The 12,136-nt window shown below is 38.9% G+C and overlaps 1 protein-coding gene across 4 annotated transcripts in view; it reads right to left on the bottom strand.

Moving 5' to 3' along the window:
- Window positions 1–12,136, bottom strand: part of DCAF6 (DDB1 and CUL4 associated factor 6) — a 1,153,281-nt gene that overhangs the window by 373,343 nt on the left and 767,802 nt on the right. The window lies entirely within an intron of this gene.

Raw genomic sequence — 12,136 nt, 5'->3', positions numbered from 1 at the left:
GTGCACCTTGAATATTATATACCCTTTTAGGGATAGATTTCAAATAGCTCTGATATAGCAGAAACCACTAAATTAGGAAATTGCTAAATTGGGAATTGTATTTCAACCCAGAACAAAAAATGTGCTTTGACGGACACTAAATAACTTGCCCAGCCACAACAGTACAGCGGTAACGACAGATTTAGCGGGATATAAATTTGAGGCCTAGTATTTAGGCGCTGGGTGACAGGTATAGGATTTACTGACAGAATTAGACTTGGAAATGCACAGTAGCGTGTGTGTGAAGTTATTCTGAATGACCCTATGTGCACCTTGAATATTATATACCCTTTTAGGGATAGATTTCAAATAGCTCTGATACAGCAGAAACCACTAAATTAGGAAATTGCTAAATTAGGAATTGTATTTCAACCCAGAACAAAAAATGTGCTTTTAAGGACACTAAATAACTTGAATATTATATACCCTTTTAGGGATAGATTTCAAATAACTCTGATACAGCAGAAACCACTAAATTAGGAAATTTCTAAATTGGGAATTGGATTTCAACCTAGAACAAAAACTGTGCTTTGAAGGACACTAAATAACTTGCCCAGCCACAACAGTACAGCAGTAACGACAGATTTAGCGGCACCTTGATTCTGATATACCCTTTTAGGGATGTATTTAAAGTAGGCCTGATACAGCAGAAACCACTAAATTAGGAAATTGCTAAATTGGGAATTGTATTTCAACCCAGAACAAAAACTGTGCTTTGACGGACACCAAATAACTTGCCCAGCCACAACAGTACAGCAGTAACGACAGATTTAGCGGGATATAAATTTGAGGCCTAGTATTTAGGCGCTGGGTGACAGGTATAGATTTACTGACAGAATTAGACTTGGAAATGCACAGTAGCGTGTGTGTGAAGTTATTCTGAATGACCCTATGTGCACCTTGAATATTATATACCCTTTTAGGGATAGATTTCAAATAGCTCTGATACAGCAGAAACCACTAAATTAGGAAATTGCTAAATTGGGAATTGTATTTCAACCCAGAACAAAAAATGTGCTTTGACGGACACTAAATAACTTGCCCAGCCACAACAGTACAGCAGTAACGACAGATTTAGCGGGATATAAATTTGAGGCCTAGTATTTAGGCGCTGGGTGACAGGTATAGGATTTAGTGACAGAATTAGACTTGGAAATGCACAGTAGCGTGTGTGTGAAGTTATTCTGAATGACCCTATGTGCACCTTGAATATTATATACCCTTTTAGGGATAGATTTCAAATAGCTCTGATATAGCAGAAACCACTAAATTAGGAAATTGCTAAATTGGGAATTGTATTTCAACCCAGAACAAAAAATGTGCTTTGACGGACACTAAATAACTTGCCCAGCCACAACAGTACAGCAGGTAACGACAGATTTAGCGGGATATAAATTTGAGGCCTAGTATTTAGGCGCTGGGTGACAGGTATAGATTTACTGACAGAATTAGACTTGGAAATGCACAGTAGCGTGTGTGTGAAGTTATTCTGAATGACCCTATGTGCACCTTGAATATTATATACCCTTTTAGGGATAGATTTCAAATAGCTCTGATATAGCAGAAACCACTAAATTAGGAAATTGCTAAATTGGGAATTGTATTTCAACCCAGAACAAAAAATGTGCTTTGACGGACACTAAATAACTTGCCCAGCCACAACAGTACAGCAGTAACGACAGATTTAGCGGGATATAAATTTGAGGCCTAGTATTTAGGCGCTGGGTGACAGGTATAGGATTTACTGACAGAATTAGACTTGGAAATGCACAGTAGCGTGTGTGTGAAGTTATTCTGAATGACCCTATGTGCACCTTGAATATTATATACCCTTTTAGGGATAGATTTCAAATAGCTCTGATACAGCAGAAACCACTAAATTAGGAAATTGCTAAATTGGGAATTGTATTTCAACCCAGAACAAAAAATGTGCTTTGACGGACACTAAATAACTTGCCCAGCCACAACAGTACAGCAGTAACGACAGATTTAGCGGGATAAAATTTGAGGCCTAGTATTTAGGCGCTGGGTGACAGGTATAGATTTACTGACAGAATTAGACTTGGAAATGCACAGTAGCGTGTGTGTGAAGTTATTCTGAATGACCCTATGTGCACCTTGAATATTATATACCCTTTTAGGGATAGATTTCAAATAGCTCTGATACAGCAGAAACCAGGGAAGGGCTAGGTGGATGACCTTGGGAAACCCTGCCAGCGGAGTCTTCAAACAGCATAAGAGACTGCTGCATAACTTGAGGCTGAGACAGTTTCCCAGTTATGCATGGGGGTGATGTGACAGACTGATGGGGTTGGTTTTCAGGCGTCATCTGTGCACTTTCTGCAGGCGCTGGGTGACAGGTATGGATTTAGTGACAGAATAGACTTGGAAATGCACAGTAGCGGGTGTGTGAAGTTATTCTGAATGACCCTATGTGCACCTTGAATTTATATACCCTTTTAGGGATAGATTTCAAATAGCTCTGATTAGACAGAAACCACTAAATTATGAAATTGCTAAATTGGGAATTGTATTTCACCCAGAACAAGAACTGTGCTTTGGACGACACTAATAACTTGCCCATCCACAACAGGACAGCGGTAACGACAGATTTAGCGGATATAAATTTGAGGCCTAGTATTTAGGGCGCTGGGTGACAGGTATGGATTTACTGACAGAATTAGACTTGGAAATGCACAGTAGCGTGTGTGTGAAGTTATTCTTAATGACCCTATGTGCACCTTGAATATTATATACCCTTTTAGGGATAGATTTCAATAGCTCTGATACAGCAGAAACCACTAAATTAGGAAATTGCTAAATTGGGAATTGTATTTCAACCCAGAACAAAAAATGTGCTTTGACGGACACTAAATAACTTGCCCAGCCACAACAGTACAGCAGTAACGACAGATTTAGCGGGATATAAATTTGAGGCCTAGTATTTAGGCGCTGGGTGACAGGTATAGATTTACTGACAGAATTAGACTTGGAAATGCACAGTAGCGTGTGTGTGAAGTTATTCTGAATGACCCTATGTGCACCTTGAATATTATATACCCTTTTACGGATAGATTTCAAATAGCTCTGATACAGCAGAAACCACTAAATTAGGAAATTGCTAAATTGGGAATTGTATTTCAACCCAGAACAAAAAATGTGCTTTGACGGACACTAAATAACTTGCCCAGCCACAACAGTACAGCAGTAACGACAGATTTAGCGGGATATAAATTTGAGGCCTAGTATTTAGGCGCTGGGTGACAGGTATAGATTTACTGACAGAATTAGACTTGGAAATGCACAGTAGCGTGTGTGTGAAGTTATTCTAAATGACCCTATGTGCACCTTGAATATTATATACCCTTTTAGGGATAGATTTCAAATAGCTCTGATACAGCAGAAACCACTAAATTAGGAAATTTCTAAATTGGGAATTGGATTTCAACCCAGAACAAAAACTGTGCTTTGACGGACACTAAATAACTTGCCCAGCCACAACAGTACAGCAGTAACGACAGATTTAGCGGCACCTTGATTCTGATATACCCTTTTAGGGATGTATTTAAAGTAGGCCTGATACAGCAGAAACCACTAAATTAGGAAATTGCTAAATTGGGAATTGTATTTCAACCCAGAACAAAAACTGTGCTTTGACGGACACCAAATAACTTGCCCAGCCACAACAGTACAGCAGTAACGACAGATTTAGCGGGATATAAATTTGAGGCCTAGTATTTAGGCGCTGGGTGACAGGTATAGATTTACTGACAGAATTAGACTTGGAAATGCACAGTAGCGTGTGTGTGAAGTTATTCTGAATGACCCTATGTGCACCTTGAATATTATATACCCTTTTAGGGATAGATTTCAAATAGCTCTGATACAGCAGAAACCACTAAATTAGGAAATTGCTAAATTGGGAATTGTATTTCAACCCAGAACAAAAAATGTGCTTTGACGGACACTAAATAACTTGCCCAGCCACAACAGTACAGCAGTAACGACAGATTTAGCGGGATATAAATTTGAGGCCTAGTATTTAGGCGCTGGGTGACAGGTATAGATTTACTGACAGAATTAGACTTGGAAATGCACAGTAGCGTGTGTGTGAAGTTATTCTGAATGACCCTATGTGCACCTTGAATATTATATACCCTTTTAGGGATAGTATTTAAAGTAGGCTCTGATACAGCAGAAACCACTAAATTAGGAAATTGCTAAATTGGGAATTGTATTTCAACCCAGAACAAAAAATGTGCTTTGACGGACACTAAATAACTTGCCCAGCCACAACAGTACAGCAGTAACGACAGATTTAGCGGGATATAAATTTGAGGCCTAGTATTTAGGCGCTGGGTGACAGGTATAGATTTACTGACAGAATTAGACTTGGAAATGCACAGTAGCGTGTGTGTGAAGTTATTCTGAATGACCCTATGTGCACCTTGAATATTATATACCCTTTTAGGGATAGATTTCAAATAGCTCTGATACAGCAGAAACCACTAAATTAGGAAATTGCTAAATTGGGAATTGTATTTCAACCCAGAACAAAAAATGTGCTTTGACGGACACTAAATAACTTGCCCAGCCACAACAGTACAGCAGTAACGACAGATTTAGCGGGATATAAATTTGAGGCCTAGTATTTAGGCGCTGGGTGACAGGTATAGATTTACTGACAGAATTAGACTTGGAAATGCACAGTAGCGTGTGTGTGAAGTTATTCTGAATGACCCTATGTGCACCTTGAATATTATATACCCTTTAGGGATAGTATTTCAAAGTAGCTCTGATACAGCAGAAACCACTAAATTAGGAAATTGCTAAATTGGGAATTGTATTTCAACCCAGAACAAAAAATGTGCTTTGACGGACACTAAATAACTTGCCCAGCCACAACAGTACAGCAGTAACGACAGATTTAGCGGGATATAAATTTGAGGCCTAGTATTTAGGCGCTGGGTGACAGGTATAGATTTACTGACAGAATTAGACTTGGAAATGCACAGTAGCGTGTGTGTGAAGTTATTCTGAATGACCCTATGTGCACCTTGAATATTATATACCCTTTTAGGGATAGATTTCAAATAGCTCTGATACAGCAGAAACCACTAAATTAGGAAATTGCTAAATTGGGAATTGTATTTCAACCCAGAACAAAAAATGTGCTTTGACGGACACTAAATAACTTGCCCAGCCACAACAGTACAGCAGTAACGACAGATTTAGCGGGATATAAATTTGAGGCCTAGTATTTAGGCGCTGGGTGACAGGTATAGATTTACTGACAGAATTAGACTTGGAAATGCACAGTAGCGTGTGTGTGAAGTTATTCTGAATGACCCTATGTGCACCTTGAATATTATATACCCTTTTAGGGATAGATTTCAAATAGCTCTGATACAGCAGAAACCACTAAATTAGGAAATTGCTAAATTGGGAATTGTATTTCAACCCAGAACAAAAACTGTGCTTTGACGGACACTAAATAACTTGCCCAGCCACAACAGTACAGCAGTAACGACAGATTTAGCGGGATATAAATTTGAGGCCTAGTATTTAGGCGCTGGGTGACAGGTATAGATTTACTGACAGAATTAGACTTGGAAATGCACAGTAGCGTGTGTGTGAAGTTATTCTGAATGACCCTATGTGCACCTTGAATATTATATACCCTTTTAGGGATAGATTTCAAATAGCTCTGATACAGCAGAAACCACTAAATTAGGAAATTGCTAAATTGGGAATTGTATTTCAACCCAGAACAAAAAATGTGCTTTGACGGACACTAAATAACTTGCCCAGCCACAACAGTACAGCAGTAACGACAGATTTAGCGGGATATAAATTTGAGGCCTAGTATTTAGGCGCTGGGTGACAGGTATAGATTTACTGACAGAATTAGACTTGGAAATGCACAGTAGCGTGTGTGTGAAGTTATTCTGAATGACCCTATGTGCACCTTGAATATTATATACCCTTTTAGGGATAGATTTCAAATAGCTTTGATACAGCAGAAACCACTAAATTAGGAAATTGCTAAATTGGGAATTGGATTTCAACCCAGAACAAAAACTGTGCTTTGACGGACACTAAATAACTTGCCCAGCCACAACAGTACAGCAGTGATGACAGATTTAGCGGGATATAAATTTGAGGCCTAGTATTTAGGCGCTGGGTGACAGGTATAGATTTACTGACAGAATTAGACTTGGAAATGCACAGTAGCGTGTGTGTGAAGTTATTCTGAATGACCCTATGTGCACCTTGAATATTATATACCCTTTTAGGGATAGATTTCAAATAGCTCTGATACAGCAGAAACCACTAAATTAGGAAATTGCTAAATTGGGAATTGGATTTCAACCCAGAACAAAAAATGTGCTTTGAGGGACACTAAATAACTTGCCCAGCCACAACAGTACAGCAGTAACGACAGATTTAGCGGGATAAAAATTTGAGGCCTAGTATTTAGGCGCTGGGTGACAGGTATAGATTTACTGACAGAATTAGACTTGGAAATGCACAGTAGCGTGTGTGTGAAGTTATTCTGAATGACCCTATGTGCACCTTGAATATTATATACCCTTTTAGGGATAGATTTCAAATAGCTCTGATACAGCAGAAACCAGGGAAGGGCTAGGTGGATGACCTTGGGAAACCCTGCCAGCGGAGTCTTCAAACAGCATAAGAGACTGCTGCATAACTTGAGGCTGAGACAGTTTCCCAGTTATGCATGGGGGTGATGTGACAGACTGATGGGGTTGGTTTTCAGGCGTCATCTGTGCACTTTCTGAGGCGCTGGGTGACAGGTATAGATTTACGTGACAGAATTAGACTTGGAAATGCACAGTAGCGTGTGTGTGAAGTTATTCTGAATGACCCTATGTGCACCTTGAATATTATATACCCTTTTAGGGATAGTATTAAAAGTAGCTCTGATACAGCAGAAACCACTAAATTAGAAATTGCTAAATTGGGAATTGTATTTCAACCCAGAACAAAAATGTGCTTTGACGGACACTAAATAACTTGCCCAGCCACAACAGTACAGCAGTAACGACAGATTTAGCGGGATATAAATTTGAGGCCTAGTATTTAGGCGCTGGGTGACAGGTATAGATTTACTGACAGAATTAGACTTGGAAATGCACAGTAGCGTGTGTGTGAAGTTATTCTGAATGACCCTATGTGCACCTTGAATATTATATACCCTTTTAGGGATAGATTTCAAATAGCTCTGATACAGCAGAAACCACTAAATTAGGAAATTGCTAAATTGGGAATTGTATTTCAACCCAGAACAAAAAATGTGCTTTGACGGACACTAAATAACTTGCCCAGCCACAACAGTACAGCAGTAACGACAGATTTAGCGGAATATAAATTTGAGGCCTAGTATTTAGGCGCTGGGTGACAGGTATAGATTTACTGACAGAATTAGACTTGGAAATGCACAGTAGCGTGTGTGTGAAGTTATTCTGAATGACCCTATGTGCACCTTGAATATTATATACCCTTTTACGGATAGATTTCAAATAGCTCTGATACAGCAGAAACCACTAAATTAGGAAATTGCTAAATTGGGAATTGTATTTCAACCCAGAACAAAAAATGTGCTTTGACGGACACTAAATAACTTGCCCAGCCACAACAGTACAGCATCAACGACAGATTTAGCGGGATATAAATTTGAGGCCTAGTATTTAGGCGCTGGGTGACAGGTATAGATTTACTGGCAGAATTAGACTTGGAAATGCACAGTAGCGTGTGTGTGAAGTTATTCTAAATGACCCTATGTGCACCTTGAATATTATATACCCTTTTAGGGATAGATTTCAAATAGCTCTGATACAGCAGAAACCACTAAATTAGGAAATTGCTAAATTAGGAATTGTATTTCAACCCAGAACAAAAAATGTGCTTTTAAGGACACTAAATAACTTGAATATTATATACCCTTTTAGGGATAGATTTCAAATAGCTCTGATACAGCAGAAACCACTAAATTAGGAAATTTCTAAATTGGGAATTGGATTTCAACCCAGAACAAAAACTGTGCTTTGACGGACACTAAATAACTTGCCCAGCCACAACAGTACAGCAGTAACGACAGATTTAGCGGCACCTTGATTCTGATATACCCTTTTAGGGATGTATTTAAAGTAGGCCTGATACAGCAGAAACCACTAAATTAGGAAATTGCTAAATTGGGAATTGTATTTCAACCCAGAACAAAAAATGTGCTTTGACGGACACTAAATAACTTGCCCAGCCACAACAGTACAGCAGTAACGACAGATTTAGCGGGATATAAATTTGAGGCCTAGTATTTAGGCGCTGGGTGACAGGTATAGATTTACTGACAGAATTAGACTTGGAAATGCACAGTAGCGTGTGTGTGAAGTTATTCTGAATGACCCTATGTGCACCTTGAATATTATATACCCTTTTAGGGATAGATTTCAAATAGCTCTGATACAGCAGAAACCACTAAATTAGGAAATTGCTAAATTGGGAATTGGATTTCAACCCAGAACAAAAAATGTGCTTTGACGGACACTAAATAACTTGCCCAGCCACAACAGTACAGCAGTAACGACAGATTTAGCGGGATATAAATTTGAGGCCTAGTATTTAGGCGCTGGGTGACAGGTATAGATTTACTGACAGAATTAGACCTTGGAAATGCACAGTAGCGTGTGTGTGAAGTTATTCTGAATGACCCTATGTGCACCTTGAATATTATATACCCTTTTAGGGATAGATTTCAAAGTAGCTCTGATACAGCAGAAACCACTAAATTAGGAAATTGCTAAATTGGGAATTGTATTTCAACCCAGAACAAAAAATGTGCTTTTACGGACACTAAATAACTTGCCCAGCCACAACAGTACAGCAGTAACGACAGATTTAGCGGGATATAAATTTGAGGCCTAGTATTTAGGCGCTGGGTGACAGGTATAGATTTACTGACAGAATTAGACTTGGAAATGCACAGTAGCGTGTGTGTGAAGTTATTCTGAATGACCCTATGTGCACCTTGAATATTATATACCCTTTTAGGGATAGATTTCAAATAGCTCTGATACAGCAGAAACCACTAAATTAGGAAATATCTAAATTGGGAATTGGATTTCAACCCAGAACAAAAACTGTGCTTTGACGGACACTAAATAACTTGCCCAGCCACAACAGTACAGCAGTAACGACAGATTTAGTGGGATATAAATTTGAGGCCTAGTATTTAGGCGCTGGGTGACAGGTATAGATTTACTGACAAAATTAGACTTGGAAATGCACAGTAGCGTGTGTGTGAAGTTATTCTGAATGACCCTATGTGCACCTTGAATATTATATACCCTTTTAGGGATAGATTTCAAATAGCTCTGATACAGCAGAAACCACTAAATTAGGAAATTGCTAAATTGGGAATTGTATTTCAACCCAGAACAAAAAATGTGCTTTGACGGACACTAAATAACTTGCCCAGCCACAACAGTACAGCAGTAACGACAGATTTAGCGGGATAAAATTTGAGGCCTAGTATTTAGGCGCTGGGTGACAGGTATAGATTTACTGACAGAATTAGACTTGGAAATGCACAGTAGCGTGTGTGTGAAGTTATTCTGAATGACCCTATGTGCACCTTGAATATTATATACCCTTTTAGGGATAGATTTCAAATAGCTCTGATACAGCAGAAACCAGGGAAGGGCTAGGTGGATGACCTTGGGGAATTGTATTTCAACCCAGAACAAAAAACTGTGCTTTGACGGACACTAAATAACTTGCCCAGCCACGAGCAGTACAGCCTACGAGATTTAGCTGGATGTAAATTTGAGGCCTAGTATTTAGGCGCTGGGTGACAAGGTATACGATTTACAGACAGAATTAGACTTGGAAATGCACAGTAGCGTGTGTGTGAAGTTATTCTGAGAATGACCCTATGTGCACCTTGAATATTATATACCCTTTTAGGGATAGATTTAAAGTAGGCTCTGATACAGCAGAAACCACTAAATTAGGAAATTGCTAAATTGGGAATTGTATTTCAACCCAGAACAAAAACTGTGCTTTGACGGACACTAAATAACTTGACCAGCCACAGCACTAACCGACAGATTTAGCTGGATAGTAAATTTGAGGCCTACTATTTAGGCGCTGGGTGACAGGTATAGATTTACTGACAGAATTAGACTTGGAAATGCACAGTAGCGTGTGTGTGAAGTTATTCTGAATGACCCTATGTGCACCTTGAATATTATATACCCTTTTAGGGATAGATTTCAAATAGCTCTGATACAGCAGAAACCACTAAATTAGGAAATTGCTAAATTGGGAATTGTATTTCAACCCAGAACAAAAAATGTGCTTTGACGGACACTAAATAACTTGCCCAGCCACAACAGTACAGCAGTAACGACAGATTTAGCGGATATAAATTTGAGGCCTAGTATTTAGGCGCTGGGTGACAGGTATGGATTTACTGACAGAATTAGACTTGGAAATGCACAGTAGCGTGTGTGTGAAGTTATTCTGAATGACCCTATGTGCACCTTGAATATTATATACCCTTTTAGGGATAGATTTCAAATAGCTCTGATATAGCAGAAACCACTAAATTAGGAAATTGCTAAATTGGGAATTGTATTTCAACCCAGAACAAAAACTGTGCTTTGACGGACACTAAATAACTTGACCAGCCACAGCAATAACCACAGATTTAGCTGGATAGTAAATTGAGGCCTAGTATTTAGGCGCTGGGTGACAGGTATACGTTTACAGACAGAATTAGACTTGGAAATGCACAGTAGCGTGTGTGTGAAGTTATTGAGAATGACCCTATCTGCACCTTGAATCTAATATACCCTTTTAGGGATAGATTTAAAGTAGGCTCTGATACAGCAGAAACCACTAAATTAGGAAATTGCTAAATTGGGAATTGTATTTCAACCCAGAACAAAAACTGTGCTTTGACGGACACTAAATAACTTGACCAGCCACAGCAATAACCACAGATTTAGATGGATGTAAATTTGAGGCCTAGTATTTAGGCGCTGGGTGAAAGGTATACGTTTACTAGACAGAATTAGACTTGGAAATGCACAGTAGCGTGTGTGTGAAGTTATTCGAGAATGACCCTATGTGCACCTTGAATCTTATATACCCTTTTAGGGATAGATTTAAAGTAGGCTCTGATACAGCAGAAACCACTAAATTAGGAAATTGCTAAATTGGGAATTGTATTTCAACCCAGAACAAAAACTGTGCTTTGACGGACACTAAATAACTTGACCAGCCACAGCAATAACCACAGATTTAGCTGGATGTAAATTTGAGGCCTAGTATTTAGGCGCTGGGTGACAGGTATACGTTTACATGACAGAATTAGACTTGGAAATGCACAGTAGCGTGTGTGTGAAGTTATTGAGAATGACCCTATCTGCACCTTGAATCTATATACCCTTTTAGGGATAGATTTAAAGTAGGCTCTGATACAGCAGAAACCACTAAATTAGGAAATTGCTAAATTGGGAATTGTATTTCAACCCAGAACAAAAACTGTGCTTGACGGACACTAAATAACTTGACCAGCCACAGCAATAACGACAGATTTAGCTGGATATAAATTTGAGGCCTAGTATTTAGGCGCTGGGTGACAGGTATACGTTTACAGACAGAATTAGACTTGGAAATGCACAGTAGCGTGTGTGTGAAGTTATTGAGAATGACCCTATCTGCACCTTGAATCTATATACCCTTTTAGGGATAGATTTAAAGTAGGCTCTGATACAGCAGAAACCACTAAATTAGGAAATTGCTAAATTGGGAATTGTATTTCAACCCAGAACAAAAAATGTGCTTTGACGGACACTAAATAACTTGCCCAGCCACAACAGTACAGCAGTAACGACAGATTTAGCGGGATATAAATTTGAGGCCTAGTATTTAGGCGCTGGGTGACAGGTATAGATTTACTGACAGAATTAGACTTGGAAATGCACAGTAGCGTGTGTGTGAAGTTATTCTGAATGACCCTATGTGCACCTTGAATATTATATACCCTTTTAGGGATAGATTTCAAATA

This window comes from Bufo gargarizans, chromosome 3 (assembly GCF_014858855.1).
Source record: "Bufo gargarizans isolate SCDJY-AF-19 chromosome 3, ASM1485885v1, whole genome shotgun sequence".
NCBI lineage: Eukaryota > Metazoa > Chordata > Amphibia > Anura > Bufonidae > Bufo > Bufo gargarizans.
The sequence above is the reverse complement of the archived record's forward strand: the minus strand, read 5'-3'. Positions and strand labels throughout refer to the sequence as shown.